Source organism: Musca autumnalis, unplaced genomic scaffold, assembly GCF_047663935.1.
Source record: "Musca autumnalis isolate F117 unplaced genomic scaffold, ASM4766393v1 scaffold_2, whole genome shotgun sequence".
NCBI classification, from domain to species: Eukaryota; Metazoa; Arthropoda; class Insecta; order Diptera; family Muscidae; genus Musca; species Musca autumnalis.
Genome location: NW_027411755.1, coordinates 240,070,167 through 240,093,936, shown reverse-complemented (window position 1 = coordinate 240,093,936; position 23,770 = coordinate 240,070,167). Strand labels below are relative to the sequence as shown.

The window sequence follows — 23,770 nt, the reverse complement described above, 5'->3', positions numbered from 1 at the left end:
AAAACACAATAGCTTGGTGCCGGCAGGCTTTTTTGGAGCTTTTGGGCCATTATCTCAAGAAGCAAGGACTTTCCCCGAAAAACATGTAATGTCGTAATGGGAAAGCGAATACAATTTGCTACAAAGGAATTTGAAGGACAAATTTTGGACCGATTTGGCTGCTCTATTCGAGAGTTATCGTGAGCTTCAGCCAGCAAGCCATTCAGACAGACGGACGGACATGGCTAAATCAACTTCAAATTTTCTGAAACTGATTTCGCCCAAACATACTTGGGGTCTAATACCAGTATTTCGATGAGGAACATTTTGCCCGTATGAAAGTGTATATGAGTGAATATCAAACAAAATTTAGTTTCCATGAAGCCAAGGTTTGCACTATTATAATACGGGAACAATTGCAATTTACCAGTAACTATGACCATGGCTAGATAAGTTCAAGTGTTTTTGAACAAAGCTCAAAAATTTGGCAAAATAATTTAATTTGCGTGGAAGTTATGACGGCGTAAATGAATAAAAAAAAAACGTTGAAGCTAACGAAGTTTTGTACGTTACTATTTGATTGCTGATTAAACCGTTCAAATGACGGACATATGTCCAAAGTAAAAGTAGAAGAATACAAAATGAAGATTACATTTCTAATGTATCACTTTTCGAAATTTCCACTGCTTCCACCTTTTATGGATGCTGACATTTTGAAGCCGGATTTTAGGTGTTTTTCGTATTTTTAATTTAACTGGAACTCGCATTTGAGTATTTCAAAAAACAATTAATAGGATTAAAGTATTCGCAATTACGCACAATTTGATATGTATATTGGCTATGTAGCCCACACAGCAGCAGAGTAATCTACTGCCAAAGGCCAAAATTTAGTGCGATATTTTTTCTAAAAAACATATTTTTTGGGTACAGTATTTACAATATCCTGTTGAGTGTGCTGGTACCCCGCGATATTTTAGTTTTTCGGCAGTCCGGATCATATAAATCATAGATCATGAAAATCCATCCCCTAGAACGGCGAAAACAGCAACTGCAAAAACCGAAAAATGTTTTTGAAAATATCGCACACTAAACTGCAGACGACGCTACACTTAGCGGCCAAAGTAAATCCTGGCAAATGTGTACAAATTAAAAGAGAAGAATTCGCCGTATTGATAAACCGCATGCGCATCAAGCGATTTTTTGGATTTCGGATTTACACGCATTTCAAATGATACAGTTTTATTTGAAGATTATACCGCATTCAAAGGAACCCAACATTTATTTGAACGTTACCCATATCTTCCGCTAGATGTTAGCGTGTACTCGAGATGTGATTAGAATAAAAAACGTGATGTTTTGCGTGAAATTTAACTGAAATAGAAGAAGAACTCCGACCTAATTTTCTTACATTTTCTTCAACTAACTCACAAAAAAATTTGAAAAATATTTTCTCTTACAAAAATTTTATGCTAAAATGTGTCACCGTGGTGAAATGGTATGCACGCCCGCCTTGCACGCAGAAGGTCGGGGGTTCGATTCCCCGGCCAGGCAACATCAAACATTTTTCAACGGTGGCAAAATACCCCTCAGTAATGTTGGCGACATTTCCTGAGTATTTCAGCCTTGAAAAACTTCTCCACAAGTGGTGTCTTAAGACACGCCGTTCGGACTCGGCGATAAACAGTAGGTCCCATGTCATTGAGCTAAATATGAATCGGGGTGCACTCATTGATATGAGAGAAGTCTCCCTTGTCCCGCATGGGATGTTGTGGAACAATGTTTTTTTTTATGTGCAAACAGATTTCTATATTTTCGGTTCCATTTGAATCGTCGCGATGTTTAGATTACATACATATTTTTAAAATATTTTTCCGATGCATAAACAGCTTAAATTTTAATAAAACAAGTTGCAAGCAAGCGAAAGTTTACAACTTTGTCACTAATGTTATGGGACCACAGTAATCATATATTACGTAGGAAGCCCTTAATTAACAATGTTTCGCAATATAATGAGTAGCGTTGTTTTAAGATTTATTTCTTATTATCAGAATTAAAACCGCCATAACTTTTGCGCGCAACAACCAAAATTAGTATCTCGAACAGATTTGAGAATCGGAATTTTTTCCCAATCTATGCACCAAAAATCTTTCATGTAGTTAAAATTTTTTTTATTATTTTTAAATTTTATAAAAAGTCATTATTTTTAAAATAAATTTTCCCAACAAACGTGGATTTATTAAAAATTTCTTAACAAACGTGGATTTTTTAAAAATTTTCCAACAAACGTGGATTTTTTAAAAATTTTTCCAACAAATGTAGATTTTTTAAAAATTTTCCAACAACCGTGGATTTTTTAAAAATTTTCCAACAACCGTGGATTTTTTAAAAATTTTCCAACAAACGTGGATTTTTTAAAAAATTTTCCAACAAACGTGGATTTTTTAAAAATTTTCCAACAAACGTGGATTTTTTAAATTTTTCCAACAAACATGGATTTTTTAAAAAATTTCCAACAAACGTGGATTTTTTTTTAAATTTTTCCAACAAACATGGATTTTTTAAAAATTTTATAACAAACGTGGATTTGTTCAAAATTATTTTTTCCAAATAATTATTTATTTTCAACAAATGTGGAGTTTTTTAAAAAATTAGTTTCCAATAAACGTCGATTTTTTAAATTTTTATCCAACAAACGTGGATTTTTTTACTTTTCTTCCAACAAAAAACGTGAATTTTTTTAAAAATATTTTTTTCCAACAAACGTGTATTTTTTTCAACAAACTTGGATTTTTTAAAAATTATTATTTCCAACAATTTTAAAAATTATTTTTTCCAACAATTTTAAAAATTATTTTCCCAGCAAACGTGGATTTAAAAATCATTTTCCCAACAAACGTGGATTTAAAAATTTTTTCCCAACAAACGTGGATTTAAAAATCATTTTCCCAACAAACAAACGTGGATTTAAAAAAAATCCAATAAACAAGGATTTTTTAAAAATATTTTTTCCAACATACGTGGATTTTCTAAAAATTATTTTTTTTAACATGCATGGATTTTTAAAAAAATTAGTTTTTCCTACACATGTGTTTTAACAAACGTGGGTTTTTTAAAAAATATTTTCCCAACAAACATGGATTTTTTAAAAATGTATATTCCAACAAACGTGGATTTTTTTAAATTATTTTTCCAATAAACATGGATTTTTTAATTTTTTGTCCCAGCAAACGTGGATTTTTTTTTAAAAAAAATATTTTTCCAACAAACGTGGATTTTTTAAAAATTATTTTTTCAACAAATTAATAAATGAGTGGTTTTTTAATGTTTTAAAATCTTAAAAATTCACGTTTATGTTCTAAGAAAAAATTAATTATTTTTTTAAATTGTTGACGTTGTATAACACTTCCACTATTACATTTTTCATTTAATTTAATTGTTATTTTTTGTTATTATAATTTTATATTTTTTATTTCTTAAAGAAATTCTTTAATGGCACTCGAATTGATCGATTAAAATTCGTACGAAATACTACCAAACGTGTGGTTATTGGAAAATATGTGATTCAATTTTGTTTTCGATCAAACAATAGCATTCGAACGAATTTGAATTCTTATTAGAGAAAAAGGTCATAATATTTATTTTAATGTTTAATTAATTTAAGTTTTATCGGCGGTAGTCCTTGGGTAGTGATTCCATTTCTAACATTTTTATTTCTTTGGAAAATGCAAGTTTATACTTTAAAAAATTAAATACTTACGTTTTAGTTTCTTTTTAATTATTATTTTTTTTTTAATCTATTAAACTTTTGATATATTAAAATCTTTAACAAAAGCACGCTCATTTTTAATTTTATTATCTCTGAGAAATCTTCTTCCAAGTTTTATATAAAAATCTTTTGATTGCTTAAGCTGGAGTATTCCCCCAATGGCTTAACTTCATAACTGGGGAATACTCCAGCTTAAGCAATAAAATGAGATTGAATCTTCAACAATAAACAAAACAAACTAAATCTTTCAATATTGAAGCCATATATACATGCATACATATACTTATATTAAATCTTTAAAAAAAACATGTTTATTTTTTTTTTCAATTTTAAAAACCACGCTCATTTTTTTAATTTTATTATCTCAGAGAAATCTTTTTCCAAGTTCTTTTATAAAATTTTTTTCAATATTGAAGCCATATATACATACATGTATACATACATATACTTATATTACATCTTAAAAAAAAAAAACATGTTTATTTTTTTCAATTTTACAATGTTTATTTTCTTGATTTTTATATATTTAATAAATTTAGGTTTCAATTCTTCATTTTTAATTTTTGTTTTTTAAAATTAAAAAAAAAATCCACTTCCAAGTCTGTACATTTTTATTTAAAAAAATCTTTAAAATTTCACTTTTATTGACCAGATGGTCGAAGAAAAAATGCTTTAGAATCCACTGTCAGATGGCCCAAAAAATCTTAAGAAAATCCAAGTTTATTTTTTTTATATGTTGAAATTTTGCCTGGTAGGGCGAAGATAATTTTTAATGATTTTTATTAATTTTCTCGTTTAGAGTTAAGCTTGATGATCGGATTTTTTTGCAAATGAAATAGGAAAGCCAAGGACTCGAACCCATACAGTCACCAAATTACGTGACCTGGTTTCGCTGTTAGTTGATCAGCTCTTCAAACGTATCGACTGTGGAATGGCTTCTCTGCCCATGTTTTTTAATTTTTTTAAAGAATATTGCGTACCAATAAACGTGGATAACATGAGTTTGGTGGTAATTCGAACGAATTTGAATTCGATTCTTATTAGAGAAAAAGGACATACGATTTTTTAACATTTAAAAATGTAAACGTGCATTTAAGTTTTATCGGGTAGTGGTTCGTATTCTTTGCAAAGCAAAGACGACATAAAAACAGTGGTGGATATAAAATTCTTTAGTTCGACTCAAATTGTAGGGTAATCAGCTTTAGGGCCATATAGAAAATTTCTCATTTTGTTTAATTTGCTGGATGGGCTTATTGACCTGTTTATCGATACAGAGTCGGCGGAAAAGGGAACTGATGAAGTTGTTTGGTGACAACTGAAACCCGCAACTAATCAATTTCATATCCACTGTAAAACATTTTGTTGTTATTCAAATACTTGAATACAACAAAATATGGACTAAAGCTGAAATAAACACAAAGATGCAAGAATAATTTTTCTTCCACCATCGGACCAATAAACGTGGATATTTGTTCACTCATTATCGGACCAATTTTTTAAAGAATTTTTTTTCGCCCACCATCATACCAAGCAACGTTGATTTTTCAAAGAATATTTTTTACCCACCATCACACCAAGCAACGTGTATTTTTTTTAAATAATACTTTTTCACCGAACGTCATACCGAGAAACGTGGATATTTAAAGAACATTTTTTTCACTCAGCATCAGACCAAGCAACATGTTTTTAAAGAATATTTTTTCACCCACCATCAGACCATGAATAAGACCTAATAATCCTGCGGCAACGAATTGTAATAATTAGTAGGGCCAAAAATGAGGTTAAGTTCAGCATTCATTGCGGTTAGTCTTTTTGGTCTCTAGCGAAGGAAACTTCGAAAACTACTTTTATCATCAACGAAAATTCGTTTTCTTTTTAAAATTGGATATCCGTTGATAGGACCAAATACCCTCAATATATCCATAAAAATCTAAGCAAACAGCAATGATAAGGCATTAACAATTCTTATATTTTTATAAAAGTATATTTTTATACATTTATACAAGTATCCTTTAATTTTACAGTTAATTTATTTCATGAATTGTTAATATGAGAATCCCATCAAATTGTGCTCGTGTATGAAAAAAATAAATTTTAACGAACCCCTAGTTTACAATGTCAATTAAATGCAATTAAAAAAGCTTTAATAATTTATAATGAACGACCGATCCTTATTCCTTTTTTATTTTTTTTATTTTGAGGTCATGTGAATTTTCTTCCATTAAAACACACGCTTCAATCAATCCTCCCTCACATCCAAAACACGAAAATCCTTCAACGGAAATGAGCAACATTTATAATTCGTTGTAAATAAATAATGTGTGTATTTTTACAAGAGACGACGAAAAATATAATAATTAAAATTAATAACAAAATTGTCACTTCTTTTCATTTTTTTTGAATATGATTTTCATAATAAATGTCCCATCATTTTTCGGTGGAAACATTTTCTGTCTGGTGTTCTGGTTGTTTGTTTTCATTTTTTTCTGTCGTGGATTTTTAATGAGTGCATAACATGCATAATGAACATCGACGACCATCAGCATCATCATCGCTGTCGTCGTCGTGGTCGTAGTCGTCATTTCCTTTCTGCCCACCACAAATGCCAATGAACTTATATAAGATGATAAGTGTTTTAATATTTTTTTTTCATTCGTCCGTTCGTTCGTTTAATTTAATTTTATTTCATTTATTATATCTAAATAATATTGTGAATATTATACATATTCAAATTGTATGCTCATTTATTTTGCTTTGCATAGTTGTTGGTTGCCCAAGACCAAGAAAAAATGTCAACGACTGCAAACAACTACAGACGTAAGTACACGATTAAGTATTCTGTGGTGAGTGCATCACTCACTTATTTACGCCAAATTTAAGACAACATTCATGGGGTAATTATTATGGCCTATAATGATGCCGAGTGAAGGTTTATTATAGAGATTTACATCTTATTTAATGAATCATTATAATTAAAGGGTAGGTTATAAAGAATGTGTCGGTTATTTCTATTGACAGATGACTACAGATGCTCTAATTTAGTAATATCTTCTTGTTTGTAAAGAGTTTGAAATTGTTGCAAAGAATTATATTTGAAAAAAAGGTTAAATTCCAAAATCTTGATTTGTTATATGCTGTTTATATTAGAGCTTTTTGCAGGGTTAACCTTCTTTATGAGGATTTGTTTGAAATATAAGCAATGGAATTGACATTTAAAACCCAGTCGGTTTGTTAAATCCGGTTATATATAAACGGGGTATTAGGCTAAGGGTTTTATAGATTGTATTAAAATTAATATGCATTTTAGATTTAAACAGATTGGAGTTTTATTGGGAACATGAATTGATGATTAGGGATCAAATTTATTAGAATTAAGAGGTCCAGCTTATGTTTACATAAATCGTATTTTTAGAGAATATATTTTCAAGAAATCTGAATTTTTAATGAATATTTCTTCATAGGCCATTCAATCGATAAAAACAACAAAAAAAAAACATTGTTCCATCCCATCCCATACGGGACAAGGGAGACTTCTCTCATATCAATGAGTGCACCCCGATTCATATTAGCTCAATGATATGGGACCTACAGTTTATCGCCGAGTCCGAACGGCGTGTCTTAAGACACCACTTGTGGAGAAGTTTTTCAAGGCTGAAATACTCAGGAAATGTCGCCAACATTACTGAGGGGTATTTTGCCACCGTTGAAAAAGGTTTGATGTTGCTTGGCAGGGGAATCGAACCCCCGACCTTCTGCGTGCAAGGCGGGCGTGCATACCATTGCACCACGGTGGCACCCAATCGATAAAAATAGGTTCTTTTTTTCCAGGGACCACATTTTTGGTAAGGTGAATTTTCTAAGAATATTTTTTATCGACCATAAATATAGAATTTCTTTCTAGGGTCATCTGGACCAACGAACCTATATTCTTTAAAGACATGTTTTCGTCTCAAGCATAAATGTGCATTTTACAAACAATTAAAAATAATTAAAAATCTGATTTTTGAAGTATTAAAAATATAATTATTTTTGGATTATCGATCTTATTGAGGATTTTTAAGCTCGTCTTTCTTCAACTTTTTGACCAATACTTTTTTTGAAACATCCGTTTTCTTGGATCATCTGACCAAAGACGTTGTTGATGACCTAACCTATAAAAGGAGGGTTTTTAAAGGATTTAAAAAAAATTAGAAAAATTTAAAGGTGTACTTTTTTAAAGAATTACAAAAAAAATTGAAAGAACAACAAATTACTTTTTTTAAAGATTTTTCTTTAATAACAATTCGACTAATTGTTTAAAATTTTTTTACCATTTGGAGAATAAACATGGATTTTTTAAATATTTTTGGAATATTTTTTAAATATTATTGGAACATTTGACCAATAAATATATGTTCCTTAAGAAATAAATAAAAATTTGTTTAGAGAATTAAAAATTAAACATGATTTTTTAAGTAATTGGTTTCGAGTACCATTTGATAAGTAAACATATATTTTCTTGGACTTAAAAAAATATATACAAAATTAAACGAGGATTCACAGAAAATTTAATTTTAAAAAATTAAAAAAATTTTGATTTTTTAAAATAGTCTGGCTTAATCCCATTGTTGTTGTTTTAATATTTAAAACAACTAATTTATTAGTTTTAAATATTAAAACAACAACAATGGGATTAAGCCAGACTATTTTGAAAAATCAAAATTGTATCGGTTATCCCAAAAAAAAACGCCACCAATGTTCGAAATTAAAAAAAATTAAAACCTAATTGAAGAAATAAAAAATAAAAATAAACGAGGGTTTAAAATAAAAGCAAAAAAATTTAAAACCACATTAAAAAAAATAAATGTGGATCTAAACAAGTAAAAAGTGTCAGTCGGCTTTGCCGACAGATATATACCCTCACCTACGGACAGATCGAATGTATTTAAGGTGTCTTCAGAATTTTGTGGCCCTTTTTGGACATTTGAAGTTTCCGACAAAAATGTGGATTAGGAATTAACTGCACTAAGACACAAATGTTGAACTTTTGTAGAGCATGTACTCTTAGGGAGGACCGATATGGGCCATTTTAGAAGCTAAATTAAATTTTGACAAAATATTAGGAGATCCAAAGTTTGGACCAAATTGGTTGCCCCTTTCAAATGATATCGTCATAGAATTTTAGTGGAATTTTTTTAAATATTGGGGAGAACTACCGGAAGTTGGACCGGTATTGCCTCATGAAATTAAGTTTGGATATAATACGACGAAGACCCAATGTTGGAACAAATCGGTTGAACAGTTCGAGAGTTATCGGCCGCCACATATAGTGACATAGGGGTTTTTTACACCTTTCGGGCTGTTTTCCCAAGAAATATTGTCTTGCCTCTGAAAAAACTTTTACCGTCGTAATGGAGGTAGCGAATGCAAGTTGCTTCAACAAAAATCAAAGTGATTCGAGAACAGGTCTTAAAGTGAATTTATCCGAAACGTTGTGTGAGAGGTACCAGAGGGAGTAGACAAATATAGTCCATATTCGAACCTGATCTATATCTGGTAGATATATTAGGATGTGCAAAGTATGGATTACATCAGTCACTCCCTTCAAGAGTTATCGTGCGCACAATTTTTCCAAACATTTTTGAACTTTTGTGGGGTGGGTACCTGTAGGAGTGGACCGATATGGTTTATCTTCGAATTTAATCTAAGTTTGGACAAAATATTACGAAGAAGAAATTTTGGACCGAGTCGGCAGATCCGTTCGAGAGTTATCTTGCGCTCCAACCACTACACACGGTGTCATAATGGCTTTTTGCATTTTCAGGCTATTTTCACAGGAAGTATGGACTTGCCCCTGATAAAACTTGTACCTTCGTATAGGTGGCAGTGAATACCATTTGCTACAACAAATTAAATGGATTCGAGAGATGGTCCTAAACCAAACATTTCCCAAATTTTGTGTGGGAGGTACCCGAAGGAGTGGATCGATTGAGTGCATACTGGAACCTCATCGTAGTCTGGTAGAAAGTTTACGATGTGCAAATATGGACCAAATCTGTTAGTCCCTTCAAGAGATATAGTGTGCACAAATTTTCCGAACATTTTTGAACTTTTGTGGGGGTGGTACCGGAAGGAGTGGACCGATGTAACCCATCTTCGAACTTAAACTAAGTTTGAACAAAATATTACGAAAGCCAAATTTTGGACAAAATCGGTTGATCCGTTCGAGATATAAAAAAACAAACTTGGATTTAAAAAAAAAAAAATAATAAAAAAAGTTTATAGGCCACTTTTTAAAAAATTAAAAACTAAATTAAGGAATAAAATATTAGGCTTAAACGTGAATTTTTAAAGTGAAAATCAAAAAATTAAACCTAATTAAAAAAATAAAAATAAACTTAAATTTAAAATAAGAATTAAAAAACTTAAAACTGGATTTAAAAAATTATACATGGATTAAAAAAATTTAAACGTGGATTAAAAAAATTAAACAAAATAAAAAAAAAATAAATTTTTAAAAATCAAAAAATTAACGTGGACATAAAAAAAAACATAAACAAATTAAAAGTGAATAAAAAAAGAAAACATAAAAGTAGATTAAAAAATCTATTTGGACTTAAAAAAATTATATATACAAAATTAAACGTGGATTCTTAAAACATTTAATTTTAAGAAATTAAAAAATTAAAACCTAATTTTTGAAATAAAATATCTAAATTTAAACGTGAATTTTTAAAATAAAAATTAAAAAATCAAACCTGAATAAAAAACAAAAATAACACGTTGATTTAAAGAAAAAAATTAACATAGATTAAAAATAAACGTGGTTTTAAAATAAAAATTAAAAATAAAACTGAATTTTAACAATTTAACGTGGATAAAAAACCTGGATTTAAAAAATAAAAAACGTGTACATATTTCTAAAAAACATAAAATCGGATTTAAAAAAGTAAACGTGGATTGAAAAAATAAACATGAATATAAGAAAACTAAAAAATTACATTAGTTTTAAAAAATCTATTATATAAAACTCAATAAAAAATAAACATGGACTTAAATAACACTGTGAACCGAAATTTTGGGGGGTGGAAAATTCCTTTTGGGGATGAAAGCTCTTAGTGAGTATATACAGAACCCAGAAGGACAGATTCGCCGTGAGTCGAACTTTTGAGATATGGCGTGATGAATATTTTGCTGGAGACCCTATAAGACCTCAGATATTAGCGTTATATCTTTGTCCGCTGTTGTTTTAGCTTATTTTTGAGATCACATTTCTTCAGCCAAATCAAATGAGGATTATTTTCGTAGAGCATTTTGACCTTCTATCTCGCTTCCTTCAATGTCCTTTTCGTCCTTTATTTTAAGAGCGACTATAAAAGTACCACAAGATGACGTTTTTCAGCTTCGAAATGTTCTATAAAAATGTCGCTCAGAAAATTTTAGGTACGGCTCTCATTGACATCTAATCGATTTTGTCGCGTTTTCATAGTCATTTTTTAAATTTACCCCTGTTTGCTCAGAAAAAAACTGTGTTTTATGTTCTTGTATGTTCTGTAACGAATATACAAAAAACAAAATATAGTATTTTTCTGAAGAAAAACAGGGTAAATGCACAAAACGACCACGAAAACGCGACAAAATCGATTTGTTGTCAATGAGAGCCGTACCTAAAATTTTCTGGCCGACATTTGTGCAGAACATTTCGAAGCTGAAAAACGTCAACTTGTGGTACTTTTATAATCGCTCTTAAAATAAAGGACGAAAAGGACATTGAAGGAAGCGAGATAGAAGGTCAAAATGCTCTACGAAAATAATCCTCATCCTTGGCTGAAGAAATGTGATCTCAAAAATAAGCTAAAAAAACAGCGGACAAAGATATAACGCTAATATCTGAGGGCTTATAGAGTATCCAGCAAAATATTCATCACGCCATATCTCTAAAGTTCGACTCACGGCGGATCTGTCCTTCTGGGTTCTGTATATACTCACCAAGAGCTTTTAACCCCAAAAGGAATTTTCCACCCCCCAGACTTTGAGCTCCATTTTGTTGCACAGTGTAATTAAAGATGACTTAAAAAATTTTTAACATAAACAAAACGTGTATTAAAAGAAAAATAAAGCATAGATAAACCAGTAAGGAAAGTATCAATGTCGGGCGGGGCCGACTATATGATACCCTACACCACTGTGAATATGTAAAATAAAAATCGGAGCTATATCCAGATCTTAACAGATTTCGATATAATTTGGCACATTTATTTCCAGACCGAATTCAGTCATACATTCCTAATTTCATCGAAATCGGAACTATATAGCGTGTTTGGTACAGAAAATACGTGAAATCGGCCGAAAATATATATGGAAGCTATATCCAAATCTGAACCGATTTCGATATTATTTGGGACACTTATTTCTAGACCGAATTCAGTCAAACATTCAAAATTTCATCAAAATCGGACGTATATAGCGTGTTTGGTGCAGCAAATACGTAAATTGGGCGAAACTATATATGGGAGCTATATCCAAATCAGAACCGATTTCGATATAAGTTGGCACATTTATTTCTAGACCGAATTCAGACACACATTCCAAATTTCATCGAAATCGGACATATATAGCGAATGTGGTACAAAAGAAACGTGAAATCGGCCGAAAACATATATGGGCGCTATATCCAAATCTTAACCGATTTCGATATAATTTGGCACACTTATTTGTAGACCGAATTCAGTCACGCAAGCAAAATGTTATCAAAATTGGACGTATATAGCGTGTTTGGTGCATCAAATACGCCAAATCGGGCGAAAATATATATGAGAGCTATATCCAAATCTGAACTGATTTTCACCAAAAGCAATAGCGTTCTTCCTATTGCTAAAAAAATTGTAGTCTCCAATTTTCAGCTGAATCGGACAAAAAATACGACCTCTAGGCTGCGAACAAAAATACATGGACAGACAGACGGACGGACAGACGGACGGACATGCATAAATCGACTCAGAAAGTGATTCTATGTATATCCCTCAAAGGAGCTATATGTCTATCTCGCTTCCTTTTGCACGTTACATACAAATGCACAAAGACATAATACCCTTTACCACATAGTGGTGTAGGGTATAAAAATAACAAGTAAGAAAAGCGTTAAGTTCGGTCGGGCCGAACTTTTTATACCCTCCACCACAAATTTCAGCCATTTCGGTGGATTAATGTGGCCACAACCTTCAAAATACCGAAATTCGGAAGGTACCGTTCTATGGGGGCTATATGATGGCGTGGACCTATACCTACAAATTTCTGGGGGAAAGTTTTATACGCCTAAAGAAGACTAAATAACAAATTTCAGCCATCTCGGTGTGATAATGAGGCTAAAACGTTCAAAATATCGAAAATCGGGAGATTTTGTATTATGGGGGCTATATCAACACGTGGACCTATATAAACATTTTATGGTAGAAATGTTTCTTAGCCTCTGGAAACACAAAATACAAAGTTACAACCGATTCTTTGGTCAAATGGGTCTAATACATTCAAAATATATTAAAATGACGCGTACTTTATAAGGGGCCTTATGTGGGGCTATACCAAAACGTGGACCTATATAACCCAACTTTAGTAGGAATGTTTTCTGGCCTCTAAGGACACAAAATACCAAATTACAACCAATTCTGTGGTAAAATGGACCAAATATCTTAAAAATACCTTAAAACGACGACGCGTCACGCGTCATTTTGTATGGGGGCTATACGAAAGCGTGGACCTACATAGCCCGCTTTCAATACCAAAAGTCCTACGTAAATATAACATATTTTCCCAAAATTTCATCAACCTACGTCAATCCGTTCGGACGCTAGAGTGATTTCCACAGACGGACAGACGGACAGACAGACAGACGGACAGACGGACGGACATGGCTATATCGATGTAGAATTGCACGCTGATCAAGAATATATATACTTTGTGGGGTCTACAATGATTATTTCGAGTAGTTACAAACGTAGTGACAAACTTAATATACCCCCATCCTATGGTGGAGGGTATAAAAATTAAACGTGGTTTTAAAAAATAAAAAATACAACTTAGATTTAAAAAAGAAATTAAAAAATATACTAGTTGCACGTATATTTAATTTATTCACTTGTTTTTCTTCATGGAAAAGCCGATCACAAAATGTGGATGATTTAAATATTTGTTAAAATATTAATAACCCCAGACATTTTATTACTGATAAATATTTTGTTCAAGGACCATCTCAAATCCACACAATTTGTCCTCGTTATTTATCTTTAAAAAATTGTTTATGTTTTTATAAATGGACATCGATTTTTTCCAATTTTTGATTCTGTTTTTGGCAGTTGCATGTTGACGACGATGATAAACAAGCTGGCAATAGATTTTACAAGTTTTACAACATTTTTATCTAAAAGGCAACTGTAGACAGTTGCTGCATGCAATGTTGTTGTACATAAGTACCTACATATATATATAAGTAAAAATATATACATTTATATTTTTAGTTTATGTACATATGAACATATATTTTTGTTGTTGATTCTTCAATTGGTGTTGCTTGTCTTCTTCTACTTCGTGTTCTCTCCTCCCTATCTTGGCTTTTAACGATAGAAAATATCAAAAGATTTATTGTTGGTAGCAATGCAACAAAATGTTGCCAAACATAACTCTTCTTCTTCTTCTTCTTCATCATCATCGTCTGAGTGTGTGTTGCCTTTGCCAATGTAATTCTTGTTCTTTTGGCTTTGTGGCGTTGCACGAAATTTGTCTTTGGGCCAAAGATGTCATTGAACGTCAGACGGACGGTTTGTCTGACGAACAACTTGCCTGGTTGACTGTTTGTGCCGCCTTTTTTCCTTGGGTTCCTTATCGTTTTTAGCTTGGCGCACCATGCACCAGCTACGCTTGCCAATGTTGTGGCGCATGTAATTGCAAGCTTTGTTCTTGCTTCTATAATTGTAGTTTATGTTTTTGTTGTTATTCTATTCACACTACTGATACTAATGCTGCTGCTGTGCTGTGATTTTAGTTTCTTTTTTTCTGTTGGGGCCACTTGGCGTTCATATCAAGAATTTGCGGTGCCTTAAAATTTAATTTGATGTCAATTCGACAGCCTAAGGGGAGAGAAGACATTCATTTTCAAGTGAAATTTTTCATTAATTAATCGTGAGTGATGTATTTTTATGCAGTGCAGTAGTGGCTAGGACACTATTTATTGGTCATTCATTTGTATGTCACATACTTGAGGATTAGGTAATTATGATTATACCCTCCACAACAAGAGTCAGGGTACATTAAATGTGTAATTCTGTTTGCAACAGGGAGACCCTACACCAAAATATTTTATATTTTATATTTTATATTTTATATTATATATTTTATATTTTATATTTTATATTTTATATTATATATTTTATATTTTATATTTTATATTTTATATTATATATTTTATATTTTATATTTTATATTTTATATTTTATATTTTATATTTTATATTTTATATTTTATATTTTATATTTTATATTTTATATTTTATATTTTATATTTTATATTTTATATTTTATATTTTATATTTTATATTTTATATTTTATATTTTATATTTTATATTTTATATTTTATATTTTATATTTTATATTTTATATTTTATATTTTATATTTTATATTTTATATTTTATATTTTATATTTTATATTTTATATTTTATATTTTATATTTTATATTTTATATTTTATATTTTATATTTTATATTTTATATTTTATATTTTATATTTTATATTTTATATTTTATATTTTATATTTTATATTTTATATTTTATATTTTATATTTTATATTTTATATTTTATATTTTATATTTTATATTTTATATTTTATATTTTATATTTTATATTTTATATTTTATATTTTATATTTTATATTTTATATTTTATATTTTATATTTTATATTTTATATTTTATATTTTATATTTTATATTTTATATTTTATATTTTATATTTTATATTTTATATTTTATATTTTATATTTTATATTTTATATTTTATATTTTATATTTTATATTTTATATTTTATATTTTATATTTTATATTTTATATTTTATATTTTATATTTTATATTTTATATTTTATATTTTATATTTTATATTTTATATTTTATATTTTATATTTTATATTTTATATTTTATATTTTATATTTTATATTTTATATTTTATATTTTATATTTTATATTTTATATTTTATATTTTATATTTTATATTTTATATTTTATATTTTATATTTTATATTTTATATTTTATATTTTATATTTTATATTTTATATTTTATATTTTATATTTTATATTTTATATTTTATATTTTATATTTTATATTTTATATTTTATATTTTATATTTTATATTTTATATTTTATATTTTATATTTTATATTTTATATTTTATATTTTATATTTTATATTTTATATTTTATATTTTATATTTTATATTTTATATTTTATATTTTATATTTTATATTTTATATTTTATATTTTATATTTTATATTTTATATTTTATATTTTATATTTTATATTTTATATTTTATATTTTATATTTTATATTTTATATTTTATATTTTATATTTTATATTTTATATTTTATATTTTATATTTTATATTTTATATTTTATATTTTATATTTTATATTTTATATTTTATATTTTATATTTTATATTTTATATTTTATATTTTATATTTTATATTTTATATTTTATATTTTATATTTTATATTTTATATTTTATATTTTATATTTTATATTTTATATTTTATATTTTATATTTTATATTTTATATTTTATATTTTATATTTTATATTTTATATTTTATATTTTATATTTTATATTTTATATTTTATATTTTATATTTTATATTTTATATTTTATATTTTATATTTTATATTTTATATTTTATATTTTATATTTTATATTTTATATTTTATATTTTATATTTTATATTTTATATTTTATATTTTATATTTTATATTTTATATTTTATATTTTATATTTTATATTTTATATTTTATATTTTATATTTTATATTTTATATTTTATATTTTATATTTTATATTTTATATTTTATATTTTATATTTTATATTTTATATTTTATATTTTATATTTTATATTTTATATTTTATATTTTATATTTTATATTTTATATTTTATATTTTATATTTTATATTTTATATTTTATATTTTATATTTTATATTTTATATTTTATATTTTATATTTTATATTTTATATTTTATATTTTATATTTTATATTTTATATTTTATATTTTATATTTTATATTTTATATTTTATATTTTATATTTTATATTTTATATTTTATATTTTATATTTTATATTTTATATTTTATATTTTATATTTTATATTTTATATTTTTATATTTTATATTTTATATTTTATATTTTATATTTTATATTTTATATTTTATATTTTATATTTTATATTTTATATTTTATATTTTATATTTTATATTTTATATTTTATATTTTATATTTTATATTTTATATTTTATATTTTATATTTTATATTTTATATTTTATATTTTATATTTTATATTTTATATTTTATATTTTATATTTTATATTTTTATTTTATATTTTATATTTTATATTTTATATTTTATATTTTATATTTTATATTTTATATTTTATATTTTATATTTTATATTTTATATTTTATATTTTATATTTTATATTTTATATTTTATATTTTATATTTTATATTTTATATTTTATATTTTATTGTCGATTGTTTGAGTGGAGTATTCCCCCATTGGCTCAACTTCATTTATTACCCTCTATTACAGAGAGTAATGTTTTTCAAAACGAACTGACAGTGTTGCAAAATTTATCTGATCGCTACCAATATCATGATTTCATCCCGGCGAAGGGAATTATCAATTGGCTTCTCAGTTTTTGAAATGATGCCTTTTTAGCGAAAAACCGAACTCTTTAAGTGTCTAGTATTCTCATATGAATGAGAATCACACTCACTTTTCTGCTTTTCCAAAGAAACACCAAAATCAAAATATTTTGCAACATGTCAGCACGTATCAACTAAGAATTCTTCGAATTCTGTGAGTTGAAAAGAACACCAACACAGTTGCCTGTGAGGTTGTTTATTGGAATTTTGTTTTTTTGTTTTTAACAAAGCTCCAATTCGCCCGTGCCTAGGCTGTTTTTTGTTTGTTTTGTTTATTGTTGAAGTTCAATCTCATTGTCGATTGTTTGAGTGGAGTATTCCCCCATTGGCTCAACTTCATTTATTACCCTCTATTACAGAGAGTAATGTTTTTCAAAACGAACTGACAGTGTTGCAAAATTTTTCTGATCGCTACCAATATCATGATTTCATCCCGGCGAAGGGAATTATCAATTGGCTTCTCAGTTTTTGAAATGATGCCTTTTTAGCGAAAAACCGAACTCTTTAAGTGTCTAGTATTCTCATATGAATGAGAATCACACTCACTTTTCTGCTTTTCCAAAGAAACACCAAAATCAAAATATTTTGCAACATGTCAGCACGTATCAACTAAGAATTCTTTGGAAAAGCAGAAAAGTGAGTGTGATTCTCATTCATATGAGAATACTAGACACTTAAAGAGTTCGGTTTTTCGCTAAAAAGGCATCATTTCAAAAACTGAGAAGCCAATTGATAATTCCCTTCGCCGGGATGAAATCATGATATTGGTAGCGATCAGAAAAATTTCGCAACACTGTCAGTTCGTTTTGAAAAACATTACTCTCTGTAATAGAGGGTAATAAATGAAGTTGAGCCAATGGGGGAATACTCCACTCAAACAATCGACAATGAGATTGAACTTCAACAATAAACAAAACAAACAAAAAACAGCCTAGGCACGGGCGAATTGGAGCTTTGTTAAAAACAAAAAAACAAAATTCCAATAAACAACCTCACAGGCAACTGTGTTGGTGTTCTTTTCAACTCACAGAATTCGAAGAATTCTTAGTTGATACGTGCTGACATGTTGCAAAATATTTTGATTTTGGTGTTTCTTTGGAAAAGCAGAAAAGTGAGTGTGATTCTCATTCATATGAGAATACTAGACACTTAAAGAGTTCGGTTTTTCGCTAAAAAGGCATCATTTCAAAAACTGAGAAGCCAATTGATAATTCCCTTCGCCGGGATGAAATCATGATATTGGTAGCGATCAGAAAAATTTTGCAACACTGTCAGTTCGTTTTGAAAAACATTACTCTCTGTAATAGAGGGTAATAAATGAAGTTGAGCCAATGGGGGAATACTCCACTCAAACAATCGACAATGAGATTGAACTTCAACAATAAACAAAACAAACAAAAAACAGCCTAGGCACGGGCGAATTGGAGCTTTGTTAAAAACAAAAAAACAAAATTCCAATAAACAACCTCACAGGCAACTGTGTTGGTGTTCTTTTCAACTCACAGAATTCGAAGAATTCTTAGTTGATACGTGCTGACATGTTGCAAAATATTTTGATTTTGGTGTTTCTTTGGAAAAGCAGAAAAGTGAGTGTGATTCTCATTCATATGAGAATACTAGACACTTAAAGAGTTCGGTTTTTCGCTAAAAAGGCATCATTTCAAAAACTGAGAAGCCAATTGATAATTCCCTTCGCCGGGATGAAATCATGATATTGGTAGCGATCAGAAAAATTTTGCAACACTGTCAGTTCGTTTTGAAAAACATTACTCTCTGTAATAGAGGGTAATAAATGAAGTTGAGCCAATGGGGGAATACTCCACTCAAACAATCGACAATGAGATTGAACTTCAACAATAAACAAAACAAACATTTTATATTTTATATTTTATATTTTATATTTTATATTTTATATTTTATATTTTATATTTTATATTTTATATTTTATATTTTATATTTTATATTTTATATTTTATATTTTATATTTTATATTTTATATTTTATATTTTATATTTTATATTTTATATTTTATATTTTATATTTTATATTTTATATTTTATATTTTATATTTTATATTTTATATTTTATATTTTATATTTTATTTTATATTTTATATTTTATATTTTATATTTTATATTTTATATTTTATATTTTATATTTTATATTTTATATTTTATATTTTATATTTTATATTTTATATTTTATATTTTATATTTTATATTTTATATTTTATATTTTATATTTATATTTTATATTTTATATTTTATATTTTATATTTTATATTTATATTTTATATTTTATATTTTATATTTTATATTTTATATTTTATATTTTATATTTTATATTTTATATTTTATATTTTATATTTTATATTTATATTTTATATTTTATATTTTATATTTTATATTTTATATTTTATATTTTATATTTTATATTTTATATTTTATATTTTATATTTTATATTTTATATTTTATATTTTATATTTTATATTTTATATTTTATATTTTATATTTTATATTTTATATTTTATATTTTATATTTTATATTTTATATTTTATATTTTATATTTTATATTTTATATTTTATATTTTATATTTTATATTTTATATTTTATATTTTATATTTTATATTTTATATTTTATATTTTATATTTTATATTTTATATTTTATATTTTATATTTTATATTTTATATTTTATATTTTATATTTTATATTTTATATTTTATATTTTATATTTTATATTTTATATTTATATTTTATATTTTATATTTTATATTTATATTTATATTTTATATTTTATATTTTATATTTTATATTTTATATTTTATATTTTATATTTTATATTTTATATTTTATATTTTATATTTTATATTTTATATTTTATATTTTATATTTTATATTTTATATTTTATATTTTATATTTTATATTTTATATTTTATATTTTATATTTTATATTTATATTTTATATTTTATATTTTATATTTTATATTTTATATTTTATATTTTATATTTTATATTTTATATTTTATATTTTATATTTTATATTTATATTTTATATTTTATATTTTATATTTTATATTTTATATTTTATATTTTATATTTTATATTTTATATTTTATATTTTATATTTTATATTTTATATTTTATATTTTATATTTTATATTTTATATTTTATATTTTATATTTTATATTTTATATTTTATATTTTATATTTTATATTTTATATTTTATATTTTATATTTTATATTTTATATTTTATATTTTATATTTTATATTTTATATTTTATATTTTATATTTTATATTTTATATTTTATATTTTATATTTTATATTTTATATTTTATATTTTATATTTTATATTTTATATTTTATATTTTATATTTTATATTTTATATTTTATATTTTATATTTTATATTTTATATTTTATATTTTATATTTTATATTTTATATTTTATATTTTATATTTTATATTTTATATTTTATATTTTATATTTTATATTTTATATTTTATATTTTATATTTTATATTTTATATTTTATATTTTATATTTTATATTTTATATTTTATATTTTATATTTTATATTTTATATTTTATATTTTATATTTTATATTTTATATTTTATATTTTATATTTTATATTTTATATTTTATATTTTATATTTTATATTTTATATTTTATATTTTATATTTTATATTTTATATTTTATATTTTATATTTTATATTTTATATTTTATATTTTTATATTTTATATTTTATATTTTATATTTTATATTTTATATTTTATATTTTATATTTTATATTTTATATTTTATATTTTATATTTTATATTTTATATTTTATATTTTATATTTTATATTTTATATTTTATATTTTATATTTTATATTTTATATTTTATATTTTATATTTTATATTTTATATTTTATATTTTATATTTTATATTTTATATTTTATATTTTATATTTTATATTTTATATTTTATATTTTATATTTTATATTTTATATTTTATATTTTATATTTTATATTTTATATTTTATATTTTATATTTTATATTTTATATTTTATATTTTATATTTTATATTTTATATTTTATATTTTATATTTTATATTTTATATTTTATATTTTATATTTTATATTTTATATTTTATATTTTATATTTTATATTTTATATTTTATATTTTATATTTTATATTTTATATTTTATATTTTATATTTTATATTTTATATTTTATATTTTATATTTTATATTTTATATTTTATATTTTATATTTTATATTTTATATTTTATATTTTATATTTTATATTTTATATTTTATATTTTATATTTTATATTTTATATTTTATATTTTATATTTTATATTTTATATTTTATATTTTATATTTTATATTTTATATTTTATATTTTATATTTTATATTTTATATTTTATATTTTATATTTTATATTTTATATTTTATATTTTATATTTTATATTTTATATTTTATATTTTATATTTTATATTTTATATTTTATATTTTATATTTTATATTTTATATTTTATATTTTATATTTTATATTTTATATTTTATATTTTATATTTTATATTTTATATTTTATATTTTATATTTTATATTTATATTTTATATTTTATATTTTATATTTTATATTTTATATTTTATATTTTATATTTTATATTTTATATTTTATATTTTATATTTATATTTTATATTTTATATTTTATATTTTATATTTTATATTTTATATTTTATATTTTATATTTTATATTTTATATTTTATATTTTATATTTTATATTTTATATTTTATATTTTATATTTTATATTTTATATTTTATATTTTATATTTTATATTTTATATTTTATATTTTATATTTTATATTTTATATTTTATATTTTATATTTTATATTTTATATTTTATATTTTATATTTTATATTTTATATTTTATATTTTATATTTTATATTTTATATTTTATATTTTATATTTTATATTTTATTTTATATTTTATATTTTATATTTTATATTTTATATTTTATATTTTATATTTTATATTTATATTTTATATTTTATATTTTATATTTTATATTTTATATTTTATATTTTATATTTTATATTTTATATTTTATATTTATATTTTATATTTTATATTTTATATTTATATTTTATATTTTATATTTTATATTTTATATTTTATATTTTATATTTTATATTTTATATTTTATATTTTATATTTTATATTTTATATTTTATATTTTATATTTTATATTTTATATTTTATATTTTATATTTTATATTTTATATTTTATATTTTATATTTTATATTTTATATTTTATATTTTATATTTTATATTTTATATTTTATATTTTATATTTTATATTTTATATTTTATATTTTATATTTTATATTTTATATTTTATATTTTATATTTTATATTTTATATTTTATATTTTATATTTTATATTTTATATTTTATATTTTATATTTTATATTTTATATTTTATATTTTATATTTTATATTTTATATTTTATATTTTATATTTTATATTTTATATTTTATATTTTATATTTTATATTTTATATTTTATATTTTATATTTTATATTTTATATTTTATATTTTATATTTTATATTTTATATTTTATATTTTATATTTTATATTTTATATTTTATATTTTATATTTTATTATTTTATATTTTATATTTTATATTTTATATTTTATATTTTATATTTTATATTTTATATTTTATATTTTATATTTTATATTTTATATTTTATATTTTATATTTTATATTTTATATTTTATATTTTATATTTTATATTTTATATTTTATATTTTATATTTTATATTTTATATTTTATATTTTATATTTTATATTTTATATTTTATATTTTATATTTTATATTTTATATTTTATATTTTATATTTTATATTTTATATTTTATATTTTATATTTTATATTTTATATTTTATATTTTATATTTTATATTTTATATTTTATATTTTATATTTTATATTTTATATTTTATATTTTATATTTTATATTTTATATTTTATATTTTATATTTTATATTTTATATTT

General features: G+C 23.1%; 1 protein-coding gene across 3 annotated transcripts in view; it reads left to right on the top strand.

Moving 5' to 3' along the window:
- The window catches only part of LOC141395387 (calmodulin-lysine N-methyltransferase), a 96,666-nt gene that overhangs the window by 62,189 nt on the left and 10,707 nt on the right, over positions 1–23,770 (top strand). The window contains exon 1 of one of the 3 annotated variants that reach the window (XM_073971120.1): positions 14,763–14,899. The exons of 1 other annotated variant lie outside the window; for it this stretch is intronic. The gene's annotated coding sequence lies outside the window, so the exon portion shown is untranslated. Of the gene's footprint in view, positions 1–14,762; positions 14,987–23,770 lie in introns of those variants that run through there. One more of the 3 variants, XM_073971119.1, reaches the window with a different exon arrangement.